Below are 579 nucleotides of genomic sequence, written 5' to 3' on the forward strand. Positions count from 1 at the left end.
TATGTTGGGTCAAACTGATTAGGGTTCGCTCGGTCCAACTTTGACCCAACTCAGGGTACAAATTGGATTGTTTTCAACCCAGCAGTTTTCAGGGTGTATCCTATTTTTGCGTTTTCTCTTGTAATTTATGGTGAAACGTCTGTAGCTGCGTGTTTGGAGCTTAATGAAGGTTCCGCTGTTTTGTTGGCCTCTGGTGAACTGTTTCCTTTACAAAAGAAAAAGAGGAAATAACTGAATACGGGTCTTTTATTCCAAGATAACTAATCTGGGAAACACGAAGTTGCTGACAAACAACACACGGTTACGACACAATACCAGTCCCAGCTTTCTTTCTCGGGGAGACGTTAAAAAAAACTGTAATTTGAATTTCGGGAAGTGAGCGAGTGAATTTCCGAGGGTCCATGAACGCATCTGGAGGCCCGGTGACGTGCGCCTCCTCCAGCAGCCAGTCAGAGGAGGGATGCTCTGAACGCAGGACTGCAGCATCTTCAGCGACAGAACGAGCCGCACAAACCGTCTCTTTCTGTGTGTCTTCCTCCAGCTCCGCGCCTCCGGACCCTCATCATCATCACCCGCCCG

Source organism: Kryptolebias marmoratus, linkage group LG2 (genome assembly GCF_001649575.2).
Source record: "Kryptolebias marmoratus isolate JLee-2015 linkage group LG2, ASM164957v2, whole genome shotgun sequence".
In the NCBI taxonomy this organism is placed as follows: domain Eukaryota; kingdom Metazoa; phylum Chordata; class Actinopteri; order Cyprinodontiformes; family Rivulidae; genus Kryptolebias; species Kryptolebias marmoratus.